This window comes from Sminthopsis crassicaudata, chromosome 6 (genome assembly GCF_048593235.1).
Source record: "Sminthopsis crassicaudata isolate SCR6 chromosome 6, ASM4859323v1, whole genome shotgun sequence".
In the NCBI taxonomy this organism is placed as follows: Eukaryota; Metazoa; Chordata; class Mammalia; order Dasyuromorphia; family Dasyuridae; genus Sminthopsis; species Sminthopsis crassicaudata.
The window spans coordinates 231,264,395-231,287,139 of NC_133622.1; the positions used below are offsets into that span (position 1 = coordinate 231,264,395).

Below are 22,745 nucleotides of genomic sequence, written 5' to 3' on the forward strand. Positions count from 1 at the left end.
GGTAAATAGGGTTAAGCAACTTAGCTAGTCAGGGTCACATAGCTAGTAAGTGCTAAGACCAGATTTTTAACTCTGGAGGATTAGTTTTCCTGATTTCCTTTTCTTTCAGTGAGTTGGTTGGCCCCTCCAAGGACCCTTGCAGCTAAAGCCCTATTCTGTTATTTTAGAAGCAACAGAGGGAAAACTCTGTTCTTCTCTCATCTATGTAACGCCGGCTCTTTTCTTCAAAATCCACCGGCCATCTTTCCAGTTAAGTGCATTCAGCACCAGGCAAATGGCTCCTGGGGAATGTGCCTCTTCAGTTAGATGTTAAACCAAATTGTCTTGAACTCCCCAAATGATTTTGTGAACCACTGGAGTGAAGCTTTCCAATTCTGTTCCTTTGGAAGCCACCCCGCCAGCTAGTGGGGAGAGGGTGAATCCATTACCCATGGCCTAGCCTATAATTATCCTTCTCTAATACCTAGGGCTGTTTTGTTGACCAAATGGTCCAGTGGGTTTCAGGAGAACATCAATAGGACCAAACAGCCTGGCCACCCTAGCTGCCCGGACTCTACAGAATTTAATCAAAACATTGATCTCCTCCATTTAGGACAGCCTGTCTATTACAGTGAGATATTGAACTCCTGTCAACTGTCACCTTGCTGAGTTGGACTACTGGAGCATAAGTGCAGAAAAGCTTTGCAGATGAGAGGGTGACAGATGCTACCCCTCTGGGGGCTGACCTGGAACCCATTTAGATGAATTTCATAAGTTATCTCAATTGACCATCCTCAACAGACATGTTTTTACTGCCCAGGGACTTAGCAACCATACTCCTCAACCCCTTTAAACAGAAAAAAAAAAACAAAACAAAAAAAAAAAAAACAACACAACACATTCTAGGAGATTTAACTGGTTCCAAGAATTATGTAAACACTGGCACTCCGTCCTAAGCTTATGCCCTGCTAGTGATATGGAATAATGGATAGCACACTGAACTTAGACATGAAACAGTGTTTTTTTTAGTTTATCCACCTTCTACATCTAACCTTGAAAAGATCTTCCAGCGTGTTTTTCCAAGAATAAGGGATAATAATACATCTATTACAGATTTCTTCAATAGTCCGTAGAAATCCCATTTTAACATGATTGTAATTTGTATTTATCAAAGGCAAAAACCATGATTTTTAGTCAGGAAAAACTATGACTGTAAAGTCAATATTTATTCTGCCTGGACTTAAGTTTTCTCATTTTTAAAATAGGGGGGAGGGTGAATCTGATGATGTCTGACATCTCTTCTAACTCTAAATCATATGGATGAGTATTGGAAATCAATAATGATTGAACTGGCCTTGAGTGTTCTATTAACTAACTAACTGGGTGATTTTGAGCTACTTATTTAAAATTCCAGATCTAATAATAAAAGCTATCATTTATACAGATCTTTAAGTTGTGTAAAGTATTTCACATGTGATAACATTTGAATATTTTTATAGGGATTATTATTATATCCATTTTTACAAATGAAGAAAATGAGACCTACTGAAGCTAAGTGACTTGAACAAGATCACACAACTAGCAAATTTCTAAGGTTTAGTGTCTTCTGATTCCAGACACAGTGAGATACCTAGATGCTTCTAAAGAACCCTAATCTCTTGACACATGGAAGAAGTTAAGCATGAACTTCTTTTGGAATGATTCCTGACATTTAGGAGTATGTTTTTCAAAAGAAAATGTTATGATGTACTTCATTAATTGCTTAGAAGTTTGAAAAGACCAATTAATCCATTGATATTTTCAAAGAGTGGGAGGGAGATAAACCTTTCTTCCCAATGTTTAGAAGAGCAAAAATTCGATTATAAACCAAATGCAATTGTGAGATGTTTGATATGCCTCCAACATTACATCATCCCAAGACCTAACAAGCATCATCATTTTCCAAGTTACTTTTGAGTACATAATTCCCAAAATACATAGAGTTACAAACAAAGCCCAGTTATATTAAAATCAAGATATACATAAATATAATGTTCTGTTTCTCTAAATTGTAATAGTTTTCTTGGGGACAGGGTTTCTTGGGGAACTTCTGGAGGTAGCCTTAATTTCAGTTCAGTTCAATAATTCCAAAATGCAGCCAGGAGTTAAAGTCCTTTGCTGTCTCTTTCCAAATCTTATCTCCAGATCCTTTATTTTCTCCTTCAAGTCTTGTGTCCTTCACTTGGGGCTCAGCTAGCTTTCTGGAGACCTTCCTCTCTCTTTGGTTCACGAGAGCTCTTGTCCGAATGTCTCCAGTCTCTAGTCTTCCCAATGTTTCCAGCCAGCCCCAAGGTGGAATCTCGAATCACTCTTCCTCCTAGAGTGGGCGTGTGGGTACTCCCTGGGCTTGTGGGAGCTCCTTAAAAGTATGCTCTCTTAAAGGTGTGAGTCTGAATGGACCAATGAGAGAACTCCTTTAAAGGTGTAAACTCCTTTAAAGGTTTGAACTCTTTTAAAGGTGTGAACCAAGTACATTACCTTGTCTCAAGTTCTGGCCCATAACATCTGTAAGAATCCTAACTACAAATACACATGCTAATCTATTTGTTTGCATTCACAAGCCACGGGTTCACAATCTTTTTCCTAAAATCTAATACAGTCTGGACTGTCATCTCCTTAAATGCACATGTATCATTCTTATTGAATCATGTTTTGAATCATCTTTTACTGGCTACATATTGAATAAACTATCAGGATGCAATGGCTTTAACAAACCCTCTAAAGGTCTGAAATATTATGAGGGAAAGAGGGATCCAAGATCCATATTATATATCTAGTATGGCCTTGGCTGTATACAGCTGGCGCAGAATTACAGAAGTACGGATCAAGATAGCTAATGAAGCTAGAAATAGCTTCATTTAAATCCCATTTTACACTTATTAATGGGGTAAACATTTGGCAGCTAATCATAACTTCTTTGAGTTTCATTTTCCTCAACTGAATTGGGGATAATACCTGCTTTGCAAGGTGTTGCCATGAAGACTTTGAAATGCTGAACATTATTGAATTATACAGACAGATGTTAAGTGTTTCCTATGGGTAAGGGATGTCAGTAGGTACCTGTGATAAAAGAAAATTGAAGCAATCTCTGAATCAAGAATTATATATTGTAGGTGAGGGACATGAAGAGAATACAACTGGTGATTTGGAGTCAATGAGTATGAATGACTTTGGGCAAATCCCTTAATCTCTCAGCCTCGGTTCTCTCATCTATAAAATAAGAGGACTGGATTATATGACTTCTAAAGCCATTTTAAGTTCCATATATATGAATCTTTCAAATGCAAATTATATATAATCGTACACAGTAATTTTAAGAAGGGGAAAGTGGGGACAATGGCAGGACCCAGTAAAGGTCTTAAATCAGAAGGGCATCAAAAAGTGTGATTGAAACAAGGAGGGGATTCTATAGTATATAAAACAGAATAGAAAAATAAAACAGAAAAGGGCTTGTTAGTATTTGTCATTGTTATGGAGTTCTCGGCATAGATAGATAGGTAAAAGTATGGATTATATGAGTCTAGATTTACCTAACTCCTTTATTTTACAGAGTAGGAAACTGAGTCAGAGATAAGAATGGACAAGTTCTCTATTAGAGAGCATAGGAAAAGTATAAAGACCTGATGAATGAAATTTGGAGAATGACCTAAGTTAGATTATGGAAACGTGAAAGGAATCCAGCAAGAGAGGTGCTGTTAGAGGAGCTGAAATCAAGGGAATAGAATCCTTTTTATAATTCTACCAAATCCTAGTTCATTAATTTTTGGCTTAGACATTTGTCAATTCTCAACAGCTGCAGCAATAAGGTTTAAATGAAGAGATAGAAGATGGAAGGAAAGCTACTTATAAAATATGAGATAGGAGGAAGAGGAGTTCCGTTTTATATCTGATACTTTAATTCAAGTCTGAAAGTCAGGAGGAGCAGAGAAACAGACTGCTGTCAGGGCGTGAGTGACTGATAACATCCTAATTCTCTGGAGGGGAGATAGGCAAAGAAAACTAAAGCCTGAGCTATATCCAAGAGTTGAGTCAACAACATTTATCATGGAGAAAGAAGGTAGTGATTTTTCTCATTCAAAGAGAGATTTTTCCTGGGGCCAAGAGACAGCCTAAATGGAAATCCACTAAGTAGAGGTCTTGCAGGTTGGATTATTTTGTCTAAATTTTCTATGCATTGCAGTTGTAGAACCTTGACGCTTCTTTGAATGGACAAGTTAATTCTTTGGAAACTGGCACATAATCCATGTGTAGGCTCATCCCCAAATGCAAGGACCTAACTGTCAGTTACTGGCACACATTGTTAAATGTGGTGCTGGAGAGACAGAGGGAGAAGGAGAAGGAAAGGGAGGGACAGAGCAAACTAAGAAAATGTCAGAATGATTGAACGGCTAAAGCAAAATCCATTTGACAGTGATGATAAATTTCCTTTACTACAGCTGAAGCCAAGATAGTTAACTGTAACACATCCAGATCAATTGAATTAATTTTCTTAACTAGTCCTAAATCCACTTAAAAGTCAAGTCGTGGGCATGTCTGCTTCAGGAATGATGAAAAACGATTTCTAGAGGCAGATAACAATATTTATTGGATAGTTGCTAAAAAGTCTCTCCAAATTATCAAGCAGACTGGGATAAAAGCTCACAGATCTAATCAGTTGGTTTCCATCACCTGTTGCTTTTTTAATTTCCTCTCTCATTGGAAAGCCCACCATGTCATCCACAACATCATTGTCTCTATGGCTATACACGCACTGTGAAAGAGCTTCAGGATTGTGGTGAGTGTGGCTGAAATAATAACGGAAAAAAAAAAAGGTGACCCCTTCCAAGTGTATGTTTGGAAGTGTCCCAGAAGATGGATACTGTACAAGATGATATGTCAATGCTAGGAATAAAACAAAAAACAGGGGTGTTAATTGCCTCCCATATAGTCCAAGGAGAAAATACATGGCTAAAATAAAAATTTAAAGATGGTCCTGATGCTTCTGGGTAACTTCTCATTAATGAGATGATAATATTTTTAACTGGTTTGGCTGAGGTAAATGTGGGGGCAGTTAGTTGACAAGTATATTTCCCTTCCCCAGAAATAGCAGCATCTTGGATGTGGCTATCATTTTTTTTAATTCTAATACCTAGTCACCTTGACCTGAAAGTTCTATCAGTTAAACAAGGCCTGGGGACAGAATAAGAAAATCAGATCCTTGATTTTGATGACTGAAAGGCAGACCTACTAGCCCCTTACTTAAGATCCAAGATTTTCATGGAGAGGAGAAAAAGAGAGAGTTAGGGTTTAGTGGCTATAATCTACTAAGAAGAGTACAGAACAATTCATCTCTCTTTTTTTTCAGTAACAACTTGGTGATCAAAGGGCAACATGAATCAAACAAAAAGCATTAATTAAACATTTGCTAATCATTGAGACAAAGAAAAAAAAAAAGAGTTCCTTCTTTCAAGGAGCTTACATTCTAATGATGGGGACAACCATACTGATGGATTATAGGAACTTCCTTTAATCTAGCAGTCTCATTGTTTTGTGTGTGTGTGTGTGTGTGTGTGTGTGTGTGTGTGTGTGTGTGAGAGAGAGAGAGAGAGAGAGAGATGCATAGTAATATGTGGAGAAATAGATATAGATATAGATATATAGATATATGGATATATATATGTGCATATGCACCCAATATATACATACATAGATATTTAGGTATATGTGTATGCAAATATATACCCACACGTGTGTATATAGATATATGGATATATATATCCATATATCTATATACACACATGTGTATATATAGATATATATATGTGTGTGTGTGTGTGTTTATCTGTGCATATGCACCCAATATATACATACATAGATATTTAGGTATACATATACTATATGCAAATATATACCCACACATCTGTATATATAGATATATGGATATATATATATGTGTGTGTGTGTGTGTGTGTGTGTGTGTGTGTGTTTATCTGTGCATATGCACCCAATATATACATACATAGATATTTAGGTACACATTTAGGCAAATATATACCCACATGTGTGTGTGTGTGTGTGTGTGTGTGTGTATATATACACCTATAAATTCCTCTGTATACATGATCCATGAATATAAACAGGTATTTGTCTACATCCATATTTACATTTCTGTGGATTTGCACATGCACCCATATGTAGAAAATATATATGAAGTAATCTTCGGGATATGAAAGGAAAAAATAGATCATGGAAATCAAGAAATGCCTTGTGTAGATACTAATATTTTAGAAGAGATGTGAAGGATATTAACAACTATAATATTTGCTGAAGTCTTTGTGTCAAACTTTTTTTTTTTTGATAGGAAAAAAGAAAGTGAGATTGTTGCTCATCGGCTAAAGAAAAGCTGAGGAAACTGCAGTATATGAATGTAAGTAAGGGAATATTTCTCTACTAAAAATACTAAATTTAAGAAATTCAGAGAAATGTGCGATATGTATATTATTGCAGGGCACTGAAAGTGGAACCAAGAGGATAATATTCACAGTGACCATAATCATTCCAATACAAACAAAAGAAGAGACATCAGAAGTCACGTTAAATCCAGAGAACAGTCTCAGTACCAGAAGGCTGATGTGATGAAACACATTTCTGGCCTTTTGGTAGAGAGGCCAGAATGTTTTATACCGCATCAGATGGAATAACTGTAGAAATTTATCTTCTTGAATTATTCCTTTTGTTGCAAGGGATGGTTGGCGAAAGGGGATTGAGAAATGATAGTGATATTTTTTTTAAAAATCACTAAAACATTACCTGCAAAATGGACGAGGGAAACAGAAACAACTGGGTTTCTAAAAGTCAAATGGTTGTCCACTCTAGGTGATGAATTATTTCTCCATGAAAATCTGTAACAACAACAACAAAATACAATAAAAACCAAATATATATATATATATATATATATATATATATATAGTTTCTTCTCATTGTTCAATTGTTTCAGTCATGGCTGAGTCTTTGTGACCCCATCTGAAATTTTCTTGGCAAAGATACTTGAGTGATTTTCTTTTTTCTTCTCCAGCTCATTTTACAAATGAGGAAACCGAGGCAAACAAGGATTATGTCACTTGTCCATTTAGTAAATGTCTGAGGCCAGATTTGAACTCAGGAAGACAACGCTTCCTGGCTCCAAGCCTGGAATTCTATGCAGTATGGCAACTTGCTACCATGTTTCCTTCTCAAATTCTTCTCCTCACCTCCCTGTTACCATTAAGGGTAACCTCACATTCTCCCAATCACTCAGGATCATAGCTTAGTTTTTACCCTCAATTCTTCACTCTCACCTAACATAGCCAAGCTGTCACCAAAGTCCTGTCATTTCTATCTTCATATGTTTCTCTTTTACCCCCTGTGTTCTCCTGTAACATTGCCACCACACTGGCACAGTCCATTGCCATTGCCTCTTTTTTCGTCTGCCTACCTCATAATCTTAGACAGTGGTTCTGAATCTATGGACCGGACACTTGAGAGATTAGGGATGGTGGAACTTCTTCAATAACAGAGATTTAGACCTGGGAGGAACTTCAGAGGCCATAGAGTCATAGTTTCTTGTTTTGCTGATAAAGACACTGAGACCTTTGAAGATACACTAACTTCCCCAAGAACACACAGATAATGAGTGATATAATTGGGAATTAAATTGTTGTTGGTAGCAATAAACAGATTAATAAATAAAATAGTTTGCATCATCTCTACCTCCTCCATACTTGGATTTCACTTGAGGTGTTCTTTTTTTTTTTTTTTTTTTTTTGGAGGCTGGATGAAAGTTCCAAAATTTCATACCACATCTCAGTCAGTCTTATGCATACCACTTTATCCCTTCCTGTTCTTCTTTATATGCTTTCTTCACCAATTAGAATGTAAAAGTTTTGATAAGAGGAACTGTTGAGTAATTATATTTTCATCTGCAATGTGTGATATAGTTCATGGTACCTAGTAATCAATCAATGCTCTTCTATCCACCATCTATCCATCATCTATCTATACATACATACATGCATGCATTCATGTCTATAATTAGCTAGGTGACAATACAAACAATCCTGGACATGGAGTCAGGAAGATCTAAATTTGAATCTCCCCTCAAACATTTACTAGCTCAGTGACACTAGACTAGAATGTCTCAGTTTCTTCATCTGTAATGTGAGGGTAATAAAAGCATGTAAAGCCCAGAAAGAATCAAATCAGATAGTACATGTAAAGCTCCTTGCTAACCTGAAAGTGATATATACAATATCACCATCACCACCACCACCATCATCATCATCATCATCATCACTATTAATATTAATTATATAATTTTGTGTTGCTGCCTTCATTGTAAGTTTTGGTTATCATGAATTTTCTTAATCAACAAATATTAATGAGAGAATCTCAGATGTAGAGGAGGAGCCACTTTAATTTTTGGATGCATTGGTATATTTTTGTAATCCTTCATATTTTATGCATTTACAAAACAGGTTTTAACCAGACTGACCAATAATTCTCAGCTTAAAGGGCTCTGAAACACAAAATGAATTGTGCCATATAAGGATCTGTTGGAAAAATGGGTGATACGGTAACAAGACTATACAATGATCAACTCGAATGTACATCCCCCCTCCCCCACAGCAGTGAGTTGATTCAGACTAGCTCCAATGGTCCTATGATGGAAAGAGCCATCCACACCCAGACAGAGGACCACAGGGACTGAGTATGGCTCACAACATAACATCTTCACCTTTTCTTGTTGTTGCCTGCCTTCGTCAAGAAGAGCCATTTTAACAATTCTTCTTCATGCTGGAAGAGATTGTCAAGAGCTGGTATAGAGTCAGCTCTGAGGATGGGGATTAAGAGATGATATTATGGTCCAAGTTATTTCCTCTTTTGCTCTAGGCTTAAAAGTAGGTGGAAAATCATGTCTCAGATACTAACTGGGCTTCGTCATTCATCAACAACCTGGACCAGTTTAACTTGGTTCATAAATAAGAGAAGAGGCTGATTTGGGATTTTTTCTAACTCAAATGAAGATGATTTTCCAATGAAGCTCCCTTGTCCCAGGGGTGCAGCCAAAGCAACCAACTCCATTCCAGGACAGAAGGTAAGGTCTATCAAGGTGCCTAGCTCTAAGCAAAACACACTAGAGAGATGTAGGGCAGAACACCAGAGACTGAACTGTGTGTAGGAGTAATGAAAAAAAATCTACATTGCCTCCAGGCAGCCTAATATCCAATGCTATTACAACTAGAAGAGAACTGGCATGTTGGTGGATGGGGATGGAGGTAAGGATTGAGTTGGTGAATTTAAAAAAAAAAAAAAAAAAAAAAAGGAAAGAAAGAAAAAATGACTGTACATTATATTTTGTCTAAGCATCCAGGCATATTGTAGGTAGAAAGGTGGAATTTGAGTAAAAATTCATAAAATCACGAGTTTAAATTTGATCTGAGACACTTAGTAACTTTGTGATTTTGGAGAAGTTATGAAAGTAGTTCTGCCTCAGTTTCCTTATTTGTAAAACTGATATCTCCCAGAGATGATGTAAGAATCAAATGTGATGATACTTATAAAATGTTGTGCAAAACTTTTAGTACTATATAGATGTTGGCTATAGTTTCCCTGATAATGCATCCCATCCCTATTTTTATCTGCATTACATACTTCCCCCCCCCTAAGGCTGGGGTTAAGTGACTTACCCAGGGTCACACAGCTAGGAAGTGTTAAGTATCTGAGATCAAATTTGGACTCCAGTCCTCCTGAATTCAGGGCTGGTGCTTTATCCACTGCCCCACCTAGCTGCCCCTGCATTACAGACTTTCTGTGCTCTGCTACCTAAAAACATAGGTCACTCCCCCACTCTGCAAATTCAAGTGATCTTTACTATTAAGTTCAAACTTCTAAGATTTGAATTTAAAATACTTCAATCTAGCCTCTACCTTTCCAACCATATTGCCTTCTATTCACTCTGGAGTCCAGAATTAGGCTTTCCTGCCCTTCCCCCCACACAATATCCCATCTTTCTACCTCCTGTCTTGCTTATACCCTGAATCTACTTCCACCTAACTTAAAACTCTTAAATTCCTTGTTTTCTTCAAATTCCTTTTTCAATACCACTTCCTATAAGAGGTTTTTCCTTATCCCTGTGGTTCATGCCTTATCCTACAAAAATTCCCTTGCACTTATTTATTTAATTTCATAAATAGGTATATGTGAGAGTGAAGTCTTCCCCAACAGATAATAAACTCCTTGAGGGAGAGAACGTTTTTGTACTTGTATTCCAGCATCTATTACAGTTCCTGGTTGGGAATTTAATAAATATTGATTGAGAGACAATATACCAAAACTTATATGGTACAGTCTAAGCAGTTATTAGAGGAAATTTTAATATTTCTAGATGCTTACATGTATAAAATAGAGCAAAAGAAGATAAATGAACTGAGCATGCAACTAAAAAAGCTAGAAAAAGAACAAAGCAAAAACCCCAATTTGGTATTTAGCAAATAAGAAATTATAAAAATCAAAGAAGAGAATAATAAAGTTGAAAGTAGGAAAACTAATGAACTAAAAAACAAAATTAAGATTGGTTTTATGGGGGAAAACAACAAAAAAGATAAGACTTTGGTCATTTTAATTAGAAAAAGGAATGAAAACCAAATTGCCGGTATCAAAAAATGAAAAGAGTGAACTTACTATCAATGAAGAGGAAATTAAAGCAACAATTAGGAGGTATTTTGTCTAACTGTATGCCAATAAATATGATAATCTAAGTGAAATGGATGTATATCCATACAAAAATGTAGATTGCCCACATTAACAAAGGAGGTAATGAATTACTTAAATAGTACTATTTTAGAAAAGAAAACTGAACAAGCCATTAATGAATCCCCTAATTAAAAAATATCACCAAGGCCAAATGGATTTACATGTGAATTCCCATCAAGCACTTTTTTTGGGGGGAGGCAGTTGGGTTTAAGAGCCTTGCCCAGGATCACACAGCTAGTAACTCTTAAGGGTCTGAGGCCAGATTTGAACTTGGGGCCTGCTAACTTCAAGACTAGTGCTCTATACCCTGCACTGTCTAGCTACCCCAAGGATAATACATTATGACAAAGTAGTATTTATTACAGAAATGCAGGGGTAGTTCAATATCTGGAAAACTATTAGCATAATCGACATAACCAAACTAAGAGATATCATATGATTGTCTTAATAGGTGCAGAAAAAGCATTGAACAAAATATGACACCCATTCCTATTAAAAACACTAGAAAGCATAGGAATCAATGAAGTTTTCCTTAAGACAATCAATAGAATCTATCTAAAACTATCAGCAAACATTATATGTAATGGGGATAAGCTAGAAGTACTCCCAGTAAGATCAGTGGTGAAACATGGATGCCTATCATCACCACTATTATTCAATATCGTGCTAGAAATGCACAATTACTTAGCAATAAGAAAAGAAAAAGACATTGAAGGAATTAGAGTAGATAATGAAGAAACAAAACTGTAACTTTTTACAGATGATATGATGTGCTATCTAGAGAATTCTAGAGAATCTAGAAGATCATTCACAAAAATACCATATCCATAAATTTACTTTCTGTCATGAAGCAACATATAAGTGTTTGGAATTCCATGCTCATATTTAAAATGCAACTGGATTAACCAGAAGTTGAGATTTTTTTTGCTGTTGTTCTTAATCTTTTCCACATTGAAGATGTAAGTAGGTCATCTGAAAGCATCCATTTTGATTACAACCACATAATGCATGTCTTTCTTAGATTACGTGTTGGTATTACACAAATGGTTTCTTATCGTAAGAGCAGAGAGTATGACAGGTGGAAGGAAGGAAGGAGGGAGGAAAGGAAGAAGGAAGCAGGAAAGAGGAGGAAGGGGTCCTGTAAATTGCTGTAACTCTGAAACAAAGATAACAATAACTGAAGCCAAGAATCGGGAGTCAAAAACAATACCATCATCCAAGTAAAGCTGACTTAAGTGGCCCCAGTTTCCAAGAAATAATCTAGAATCTAGAAATAATTAACAACTTTAGCAAAGCTGAGATTGAGTTCATGATTTCAACATAAAGGATGATACATATAAGCAAATTAGGAGAACAGGGGATAATCTACTTCTCAGATCTGTAAAGAAGGGAGGACTTTATGGCTAAATAAGTAAAAGAGAATGTTGTGAAAAGCAAAATGGATAATTTTGGTTACATTACATCAAAAAAAGTTTATGCACAAACAAAACTAATGAAGACAAGGTTAGAAAAGAAGCAGAAAGCTGAAAAAAATTTTACAACCAGTGTTTCTGATAAAGGCCTCATTTCTAAAATATATAGGGAATTGACTCAGATTTATAAGAATAAAGTCATTTCCCAGTTGATAAATGGTCAAATGATATGAACAGAATTTTCAGTTGAAAAAATTAAAGCATTTCTAGTTATATGAAAAAATGCTCTAAATCATTATTGATTAAAGAAATGCAAATTAAAACAATTCTGAATTACCACTTCATACCTCTCAGATTAGCTAAAATAGCAGGAAAAGTTAATAATGAATATTGGAGAAGATGTGGGAAACTGAGATACATGCATTTTTGGTAAAGTAATGAATTTATTCAACCACTCTGGAGGGTGATTTGGAACTACCTCCAAAGGGCTATCAAATTGTGCACACCTTTTGATCCAATAGTGTCTCTACTGGGTCTGTATCCCAAAGAGATCATAAAAGGGGACAAGAACCCACATCTGCAAAAATATTTGTAGCAACTCTTTCTGAAGTGACAAGTAATTGTCACTAGAAATTGAGTGGATACCCATCAGTTGGAGAATGGCTGAATAAGTTATGGTATATAAATGTTATGGAATGTTATTGTTTTATAAAAAATGATGAATAGGATGATTTCCGAAAGTCCTGGAAAGATTTACATGATCTGATGCTAAGTGAACTGAGCAGAGCCAATAGAATATTGTACACATAGAATATTGATCAACAATCAACTGTGATGAACTTGTCTTTTAAACAATGAGGTTTCAAGACAATTCTAATAGATTTGAGATGGAAAGAGCTGTCCACATCATGAGAGAGAACTATAAAGACTGAGTGTGGATTAAAGCACAGGATTTTCACCTTTTTGGTTGGTGATGTGTGTTTGCTTTTTCCACTTTCTTGTGTTTTATTTTTCCTTTGGATCTGATTTTTTTTTTTTTTTTGCTCAACATGATGAATACAGAAATCTCTTTAGAAGAACTGCATATGTTTAACATATATCAGATTGCTTGCTGAATTGAGGAAGGAGAAGTAGGAGGAAAGGGAAAATTTTTTTGAAACATAAGGTTTTGAGCAGGTGAAGGTTGAAAACTATCTTCGCATGTATTTGGAAAAACAAAATATCATTTTAAAAATAAATAAATATTGATTGATGGATGGATGGATGGATGGATGGATGGATCAGATGATCTCCAAGTGTCATTACTAACTACTTAGTTTCTGAAGTTCTTACCAGTTTAAATATTGTATGATTTTTCAAAAGGCTATGGAAATGATGAGTAATATTTTTATAAAAAACAGATCTGTGTCTTATTTTCACCATACCCCCAAAGAAGAGATCTGAGTAACTAGAAAATCAGAAAATTTGAAATCCAGCAGAAAATAGCAGGGATGTTTCAGTTTCTTTTTTTACAAGTGACACAACTAATCTCTGAAGGCCTGTGGTTCTAGAATATCAGGCCTAAATTGTTTTTTTGTTTTGTTTTGTTTTGTTTTTTAGAATTCCTGTGTCAATCTTCCCTTTATTCTTCCCAACAATCCATTTTTACAATACAACTCAATCAGATTGCATGTCATTCACTAAACTTCCTGCAGCCAGCCAAAACAACAATGGAAACATTGCAACAGGAAATGGTAGAATGAGGGAGGAACATTGTGACCAGTACTAAAATAGGAAGAGAAAGAGAGAATCACAATACTTGTAGACAAAAGAGGTTGACAGGAAAAGAAAAATTTTAAAGCTAAAAGGAATATAAATACAGAATTTTTGAGTGAGTTAAGAACTTAGAGCTCATAGACCAGCAATTGAAGGAAAATATATTTATATCTTTAGAGATCATCAAATCCATCCTCCTTATTTTTCATATGAGGAAAAAGAGGCTCACTCAGGATCACAAAGTCAATATCTGACAAAAGATTTGAGTCCATATAGGTGGTACAGTGGATAGAATACTGGACCTAAGAGTTGAATTCCACTAATCCCAGATACTGCTATGTGATCCTGAATAAGTCACTAAATGCTATTTATCTATAAAATGAGCTGGAGAAGGAAATGACAAAACACTCTAGAATTTTTGCCAAGAAAAGCCCAAATTGGGGCATGAAAAATAAGGGATGATTAAAAATTGATTATTACTGATTGAAAATGACTGACTAGTAAATCAAGACCACATCTTCTTGACTCCAACTTTCTCCATTAAATAAATGAAGTATTTGAGGCCCAGAGAAGAAAATGAATTTTCTCATCTTTTTACAAATAATAAACAATAGAACAAGCACTTGAATCCAGAACCTATAACTTCCAATCTAGTGTTCTTATACTGTTAGGGAAAAACTAAATAGTAAGGTAAGAAAAATTTGTTCTCTCTGTCGGTTCTAAGTTCTCTGATAAAAGATTTTTGGTATAAGATTTATCTTTCTCTGGGACATCTTAAATTGGATGTATCATAGGCTGTAACAAACTTAATGCTCCTCCTGGGTACAGTCTAGGGACCAGATGCCATGGTTGGCCTACTGTTCTATCTCGTACATCCTGCCTTTGTTATGGCTATCTTCTAAACTTAGAATTCTCTTCCCTCTCATTTCCTCCTCTTAATTTTCCAGGATTCCGTCAAAATGTAATCTAAATATTGCTTTCTCTAGTAAATCTTTCCTCCCCTAAATCCCTAACTGAAGGGGCTTCTCTTCCACTTAGCACTGTATATATTGTATATGTACATAGTCTTTTAATGTTATCTACTCCAAAAAGATGTGAAGCCTTTGAGAATACCCTTGAAAATATAAAAAACCCAAAGGTTTTTATGCCAGTTTTTGAATCATTTAAAATCCTGAGCACTTACCATGATACCTGGCACTTCTTAAGTGCTTTGTAAATGCTTATTGATAGGTTGGCTAAGGAAAAAGTTCCTAATAATTGGAACTATTAAAAAGTGGTCTGTACCCCAGATAATAGCAAAACTTTTGTCATTAGACATACTGAAGAGAATTCTGAGCAGTTTCATGCAGGGGATGTTGTAGAAAATATTTTTTCTTCAGAGGGTTGGATTAATGGTTGCTAAGGTCCCTTCCAGCTGTGACATTCTGTGACATTATATCAAACAGGCTGCCCTTTACTTGGTCTATATATATAATTCTGACCTACCAGTCAGCTCCCATCCATCTGTGAATATCTTATTGCTAAGGACACAAACCTGCAGAGATGAGGAAGTGAGAATTGGTGACCCTCATATTCTTTCCTTATAAACTTAATGGAATATATGATCTTTTTCAAGTATACCTGTAAATTCCATTAACAAATTCTTAAACTTAGACTCTACTTGGTGGGAGAATGACACATAATTACTAAAAAAAAGTATTTAGAGGGCAGCTAGGTGGCACAGTAGATAGAACACCAGCCCTGAATTCAGGAAGACCCAAGATCAAATTTGATCTCAGACACTTAACACTTCTTAGCTGTGTGACCCTGGGCAAGTCATTTAACCCCAGCCTCAAGGAAAAAAAAATGTATTTAGCTACAGTAATAGAAAATAATAATACCTATTAGTAGATGAGAGGAAGTCTGGTGGTATAGTAGATAGGACACTATGATGCATCTCAGGAAGGCTCATCTTTAGAAGTCCAAATTTGGTCTCAAACATTGTGTGACCCAAGTCAAGTCATTTAACCCCATTTGCATCAGTTTTCTCCTCTACAAAATGAAATAGAAAAGAAAGTGGCAAACCACTCCAGTATCCTTTTCAAGAAAACTCCAAATGGGGTCACAAAGAGTCAGACATGGATGAAAAACAACCAAAATTAATAGGTAATAATAATAATAATAATAATAATAATTTTTATCCCAACTAGAATATATTTTTTAAAGTTTGCAAAAATCTTTACAAATATTGTTTATTTTATCCTGACATAATCCTGGAAGGCAGATGCTATTGTTGTTTCCATTGTATAGATTAGAAAATCCATTAATCACTTTATATTAGATTAAATTAATCAGCCAGGAGAGACTTACATGAACTGATGCTGAGTGAAATGAGCAGGACCAGGAGATCATTATATATTTCAATAACAATACTATATGACGATCAGTTCTGATGGACGAGGCCCTCTCCAACAATGAGATGAACTAAATCAGCTCCAATAGAGCAGTAATGAACTGAACCAGCTACACCCAGTGAAAGAACTCTGGGAGATGACTATGAACCACTACATAGTCCCTCTATTTTTGTCCACCTGCATTTTTTATTTCCTTCATAGGATGATTATACACTGTTTCAAAGTCTGATTCTTTTTGTGGAGCAAAATAGCTGTTTGGACATGTATACATATATTTTATTTAATTTATACTTTAACATATTTAACATTTATTGGTCAATCTCCCATCTGGGGGAGTGGGTGGGGGGAAAAAGGGGGAAAGTTGGAACAAAAGGTTTGCAATTGTCAATGCTGAAAAATTACCTATGCATATATCTTGTGAATAAAAAAAAAACTATAATAAAAATTAAATAATTAATTAATTGATCAGCCAGGGTCACATAGCTATTATGTGTCTGGTGCTAGATTTGAATTCAAATCTGCCTGAATCCAGTCTTCAAATCTATTCATATCACCATGTTTCACATATATCACATCACCAAGCAAAAATAATCCCCTGCCCTCAAAGGACTCATATTACAAGGAAGAAAATAATACATAAATAACTGAGTATGAGTTGAAAGGTATACTTAGACAAGAAGAATTTAACAAATAGGAATAACATGACATTTGCCTTGAGTGTTAAAGAATACCAGTGATTCCTAGTGACAGTAGTGAGGAAGCAGAGCATTCAAAATTTGGGGAGTAGACAGTATAAAGGCATAAACATGAAAGGAGCATCATGCTTTTAAAAAATGCGAAATAAGCCAAGGGAGTTGAATTGTTGACTCTGAGGAGAGGAGCAGATTGGAAAGAGAAAATAGACCCAAGCAATGTAAAAATGTACATGTCAAACAAACAGGATATAACTTCAAAATAGACCTAAACATGCTTCATCCCTAAGAAATGAGCATGGGTTAGAAAAGAGGAAAGCACGGTCATTATGGAAAGTTTGCAGACCTCAAAGGAGTATCGTTCTCAATATAGCTCAAATAATCTTGATCATTCCAAAAATTTTTCCCAAGCCAAGTAGTCCTTACCTTCAGCTTCATTTTAGAATGTATATCCTTGAAGGAAAGCCTGCCATTCTACTTGCATTTTTATTCTAGTTCTGACATGAAAAAGTCTTTCTCAAATCTTTCTGATAAATACTTCTTCAATATGTAAAGTATCACTAATTTTGTCAGCATGGGGTTCTCTGCTCTGACAAAGAATATTTTTAAGATCAGTCCCAGACATTTTGGCAGGACATTTTTGTATCAATTAACATTATAATATTATATTATGATATAATATTATAATAACAAACTGAAATCTAAAACTATTTAGATAAGACTTGCTAATTAGTGGGGGATATATACCAGGTAGGAGCTCATAAGCAGCAGTTTTAGATGATCTCCCAAATCTCAAAGTTATCTTTAAATGTAGAGACAAGAACTAGCCACTGTTCTCTGGGGATTCTATCTCTCAGTATAAATAGGAATTAGGGAAGCAATCTGGAGAGATGCTACAATAACACACTAGATAGAAAGTGGGAAAGAACCTCAGAAACCATATAGTTCAACTTCCTATTTCTTACAGATGGAAAAAAAATTAAACAATTTACAACCAAAATATAAGAAGGGGGGGGAAGGAAGGAAGGAAGAAAGGAAGGAAGGAGGGAGGGAGAGGGAAGGAGAAGGAGGAAGAAGGAGGAAGGAAGGAAGGAAGTGGAAGGGAAGGAAGGAAGAGGGAGAGAGGAAAGAAAGAAGAAAAGAAGGAAGGAAAGAAGGAAGGAAGGAAGGAAGGAAGGAAGGAAGGAAGGGAAGAAGGGAAGAAGGAAGGAAGGAAGGAAGGAAGGAAGGAAGGAAGGAAGGAAGGAAGGAAGGAAGGAAGGAAGGAAGGAAGGAAGGAAGGAAGGAAGGAAGGAAGGAAGGAAGGAAGAAAGGAAGGAAGGAAGGAAGGAAGGAAGGAAGGAAGGAAGGAAGGAGAGGATAGAGGGAAGAAAAGGAAAGAATAAAGGAAGGAAGGAGAAGAAAAGGGGAAAAAATGAGACATAGTAATTAAATCATCTGCTTTGTTGGTTGACATATACAGTGTTCACAAAGGAGCAATATGAAACAAAACTATCCACAGGGATAATTGTCATAGGGTGGTTCCCATCGTTCCATGGCAATAAATTTTAAGAAACTGGAATGATTTCTACCCTGAAAAGTTAGAGAAAAGACTAGAGAAAACAAATGATTATCTACTTCGGTGTGTCCCTGTCCACTCAAGTCATCTCAGGTAAGGAACTGCCTATTCTATATTAAATATGATTACCTAGTTCTTTCTGCTTCCCCAATGCCTTCACTTCATTTCTTTCTTATTCCTCTACCTTATGCTTTGCCTCCTTTGCCAATGAAAATACTTACATGAGCTCCAAATTCAAGATCATTTCCTTCCTTCACACTTGAAAAACAAAATCAACATACTTAATTCTGCCCAAATAACTTCAGTCCCATGTGACCAAGAGAACTCAAGTCCCACCTGCCCATCCCACTGAAGTTCTGAGATACAGAGGTCATGCATCATTTAGAATTAACAGTGTAAAATCGATCACTTCAAGGAATAATTGTAGCTTTTACCATGTCCTTACCCTCTATGGTTCTTCATCCTTGAAGGTTATTGAATTAAGGGCCAAAGAAGATGGGCTAGCCCTGGAGTTCTGCATAAAGTACAAACTGATATGACAATATGGGAGGAGATGTGTGTTTTCCATGCACAACTCTACCTGGTGGATGAAATATCATCTTAACTACAGAGCTAGAGGAGACATTACAAGCCATTTGCTTCAAACTCAGCATTGTACAAGTGAGGAAACGAACATCCAGAAAAGGAAAATATTCACTCTGGGTCATACATGCAGATTGTGAAGCAGAGTCTCCAAGACAGTTAGATGACAGAAGGCAAAGAGTGCTAGATTTGCAGGCTTAGAGATCTGAATTTGAATCCCAGCTTAGGCATTTTTACTACTGTGGGTCTATGGGAAATTCACTTAATCTTTCTCATCCCCAGTTTCCTAATCTTTAAAATGGGGAAGTAAATCAAAATAACACCTACTTCAGAAGGTTGTTCTAATTACTGAATTGGATTACATATATATGCATATTGAAGTGCTTTCCAAATTTTAAAATGCTATATAAATTCTAACTATAATAATCATATAATTACATATAATAATCACAAAACACTTGTATTATATATGACAAAATCACAAAACTTTATCCTTTGTAAAATATATTATATATTATTATAATATTGTATATTATATCATAAAACAATCTTATAATAATTTCTATTCTATATAATTATATGTGATCATATATTATATAATATATAATAATATAATTATATTAGTAATTATTAACACAATCTTCATCATTCTTATATAGTTGGTTTTATATCTAATATTATGAGACTGGGTATTCTCTTATATAACTATATGGATGAAGTCAGGTTAGTCTTTGAAAGGTTTCAGCTTCAATAATCTTGGCATTTAAGAACATTATTAACTTATTATGGGCACAAATCTATTTTCCCTGCCTTTTCATTTCTTGCCATTGTTCTTCATGCACTTGAAATTCCAGTTGAACTGACCTCTCTTGACCTTTATGTTGGCTTACACTGTTCTCTTCTGCTCTTTTGCTTTTTCACACCAGCCCCTAGGCCAAGAACATATCCTTCTCTGATGAAGTCTCTACACTCAAGGCCCCATTTAAATGCATCTGTCACTATGAAATTCTCCTTAATTCCCTTTCTACACAGAAGAATATGATTTCTCCCATTTCAAACTTCTGAGAATTCCCTTATAACTATTCCCCAGTTGACACCTGATGTTAATCAATGCTGCTGACACCAGAGACCATACCCAAATTATTTGAACACGTTTGCCTATGCAATTTCCACCTTGAGAACCTGCTGTACCAATTGGCAATTGGGTCTCTTAGATCCCAATTTCAGAAACTCTCCAGCTGTGCATCCCTTCAATCCCTGATTCTTTACCATCTTTTACACAGTTTTATCAAGTGGGTGATCTCTGGAACAAGAAATTACACTGTAATTCACTCTTGTCCTCTTTCCTGGATGGAGTGTACCAATATACTCCTTTATGGCCAAACAACATTCCTGTATACTAAAATGTTTCCTCCTTAGTTATTACTTTCTAAATATGTGATGTCCTTTTTAGGATTATAATCTCATTGGGATAAGGGACTTTATTTGCTTTCATATTTATATTTTTATATTTATTGATTGATATTATATATTAATTGTATATTTATTATATATTATATATTAATAATATATTATTTTTTTCCATTGGACTCTGATGATTTCTGGAAGAGGCAATTAATAATATATTAGAATAATATTTACTAATGTTATATTATTATGTAATAGAAATATATTTACATTTATAGTCTAATTCTTGGAATATAAGATGAATTTATAATGCTTTTTAAAAATTCATTCATTCATTCATCATGACCACAAAGAAAAAGTCAGAATACTCAGCCTTCCCTAATATGTATCATCTATGTTTATGATATATTTCCTCCCCAATAAAATTTAAGCTTCTCAAGATCAAGGTTAATGTAATATCTATATTTGGATTGGATCCCTAGTTCCTTAATCATACTTAGATATTGATGGATCTGTGATCCTATTGAAGTATAAGGTCAAAGTCCCTCAGTATTTATTATGCACAATTACATAAATGATCATATACTTTACAGTTTTTTCCATCTCTCACATCTCACACAACACTCCATCCCCCAAACCATTGCACTGGCTTTTCCCCACATCTGGGTTTTACACACACACACACACACACACACACACACACACACACACACACACACATATATATGTGTGTGTGTGTGTGTATATATATATATATATGTACTCATCATCATCATCATCATCATCACCTCTCTCCCTTAGTATTCTGAGAGGTTTTTTCCTAGAATCTCAGAAACTTTCCTTCAAAAATCTACTAAGGTTCCATCTTCTACCTTCCTTCTGTGGTCATTGTGAGAAGTAAATGAGATAATGTATAAGAAAATGTGTTGCAATCATTAAAGTGATATATAAATACTATCTGTGGTTCTTCCTGAACACTTTCTTGATCCTCATCCTAGATGTATGTAACTTCCTCCTCCAAAAAATTTATCTTGGGTTTATTTTGCATATTTTTGTGTATGTTAATTTATGTACTGTACATGTTGTCTTCATGGAAATTCTTCTTGAAGGCAGGAGAGATATCAGTTTTTATTTTGTATCCCCAAATACCTGTAGGTACTGCTCTTCCTTTCTCAAAGAGAACCAATGATATTAGGAGGGAGACAGATTTCTTGACTTGCAAGTAAAATGGATTTACGTAAGTCTGGGCAGTGGAAAGTCATCAGCCTCATTCTCTCCTCCAGAAGTCATTAGAGTCCAGTGGCAAGACATTGGTCAAGGTAACTGGCAATGGCCTTGGATGAAGTGGGAGATTTTGGCTCCCTTGGCTAAGGTCTTTCCTAGGGCTCAGTTTGTCTAAGGCAATGTCAGCTGAATAATTAAAGAGTAGGTAAGAATTGAGGCAAAAGATGGCTTAGTTTGATTTTCTATTTTTTTTTTTTAATTTTAGTTTGACTTTCTAAAAGAAACATTCTAGGAGGGAAGATCTTCAGGACTTCTGGCTACAACAGAAACATTTCTTTCTACATTCACTCTGAACCATCAAACCTAATATAATGAGCAAGAGAGGCTTGATCTGGAGCCTCTTATTGACCAACCAGTGAGATCCAGAGAGATTTGGAATAGTCAGCTCTGAATCACAATGAATTTTGTCAAAGCCATTTTTTTCAGAGCTATATTTCAAGACATCAAGAGAGCTAATTATCCCAGTTTATCTTTTAAAATGTAAGAATAAATAATAGGAAAGAAAAATATATAGCCCCATACACTAGCACATAGTTTTGCAACTCATTGGGTCTTTAAGAAATGTTTATTGATTTATTAGGTAATTAAAATAACAATCAATCTAACTAGCACTTAATAAGCAGCTTTGGTTGTTGTTTTTGTTATTCAAGCTGCATCTAATATGTCTTCCCTCAATAGAATGTAAACTTAGGGACAGCATTTTTGCCTATATTTTTATCTCTAGTGTTTGGCACAGTTCCTGGAATATAATAAGAATTTAATAAATGCTCATTTCTTCCCTTCCATCCGCTAGCTTGAAAAAATCTCTGCTGGGAACTGGAGAAAATAAGACTAAATGCTAAAAAATAAAATAATAGTTTTTGCCCTCAAA

The 22,745-nt window shown here is 35.4% G+C and overlaps 1 long non-coding RNA gene across 1 annotated transcript in view; it reads right to left on the reverse strand.

Annotated features, from left to right (window-relative positions):
* LOC141546853 (uncharacterized) overlaps window positions 1–6,893 on the reverse strand; it is a 30,636-nt gene extending 23,743 nt beyond the window's left edge. The window contains exon 1 of the long non-coding RNA XR_012483438.1: window positions 6,808–6,893. This is a non-coding gene — a long non-coding RNA (uncharacterized LOC141546853). The remainder of the gene's footprint in view (window positions 1–6,807) is intronic.
* Between the last annotated feature and the right edge of the window lie 15,852 nt (window positions 6,894–22,745).